The 1,327-nt window shown below is 51.1% G+C and overlaps 1 non-coding gene across 1 annotated transcript in view; it reads right to left on the minus strand.

Annotated features, from left to right (window-relative positions):
• LOC124771015 overlaps positions 1-1,327 on the minus strand; it is a gene marked incomplete at its 5' end in the record, with an annotated part of 1,881 nt that extends 554 nt beyond the window's left edge. The window contains one exon of the ribosomal RNA XR_007013265.1: positions 1-1,327. This exon is cut by the window's left edge and continues 554 nt beyond it. This is a non-coding gene — a ribosomal RNA (small subunit ribosomal RNA).

Here is a 1,327-nt window from a genome sequence, read left to right on the forward strand (position 1 = left end):
ATCAAGAAAGAGCTATCAATCTGTCAATCCTTCCGGTGTCCGGGCCTGGTGAGGTTTCCCGTGTTGAGTCAAATTAAGCCGCAGGCTCCACTCCTGGTGGTGCCCTTCCGTCAATTCCTTTAAGTTTCAGCTTTGCAACCATACTTCCCCCGGAACCCAAAAGCTTTGGTTTCCCGGAGGCTGCCCGCCGAGTCATCGGAGGAACTGCGGCGGATCGCTGGCTGGCATCGTTTATGGTTAGAACTAGGGCGGTATCTGATCGCCTTCGAACCTCTAACTTTCGTTCTTGATTAATGAAAACATACTTGGCAAATGCTTTCGCTTCTGTTCGTCTTGCGACGATCCAAGAATTTCACCTCTAACGTCGCAATACGAATGCCCCCGCCTGTCCCTATTAATCATTACCTCGGGTTCCGAAAACCAACAAAATAGAACCGAGGTCCTATTCCATTATTCCATGCACACAGTATTCAGGCGGGCTTGCCTGCTTTAAGCACTCTAATTTGTTCAAAGTAAACGTGCCGGCCCACCGAGACACTCAATAAAGAGCACCCTGGTAGGATTTCAACGGGGTCCGCCTCGGGACGCACGAGCACGCACGAGGCGGTCGCACGCCTTCGGCTCGCCCCACCGGCAGGACGTCCCACGATACATGCCAGTTAAACACCGACGGGCGGTGAACCAACAGCGTGGGACACAAATCCAACTACGAGCTTTTTAACCGCAACAACTTTAATATACGCTATTGGAGCTGGAATTACCGCGGCTGCTGGCACCAGACTTGCCCTCCAATAGATACTCGTTAAAGGATTTAAAGTGTACTCATTCCGATTACGGGGCCTCGGATGAGTCCCGTATCGTTATTTTTCGTCACTACCTCCCCGTGCCGGGAGTGGGTAATTTGCGCGCCTGCTGCCTTCCTTGGATGTGGTAGCCGTTTCTCAGGCTCCCTCTCCGGAATCGAACCCTGATTCCCCGTTACCCGTTACAACCATGGTAGGCGCAGAACCTACCATCGACAGTTGATAAGGCAGACATTTGAAAGATGCGTCGCCGGTACGAGGACCGTGCGATCAGCCCAAAGTTATTCAGAGTCACCAAGGCAAACGGACCGGACGAGCCGACCGATTGGTTTTGATCTAATAAAAGCGTCCCTTCCATCTCTGGTCGGGACTCTGTTTGCATGTATTAGCTCTAGAATTACCACAGTTATCCAAGTAACGTGGGTACGATCTAAGGAACCATAACTGATTTAATGAGCCATTCGCGGTTTCACCTTAATGCGGCTTGTACTGAGACATGCATGGCTTAATCTTTGAGACAAGCA

This window comes from Schistocerca piceifrons, unplaced genomic scaffold, assembly GCF_021461385.2.
Source record: "Schistocerca piceifrons isolate TAMUIC-IGC-003096 unplaced genomic scaffold, iqSchPice1.1 HiC_scaffold_86, whole genome shotgun sequence".
In the NCBI taxonomy this organism is placed as follows: Eukaryota; Metazoa; Arthropoda; class Insecta; order Orthoptera; family Acrididae; genus Schistocerca; species Schistocerca piceifrons.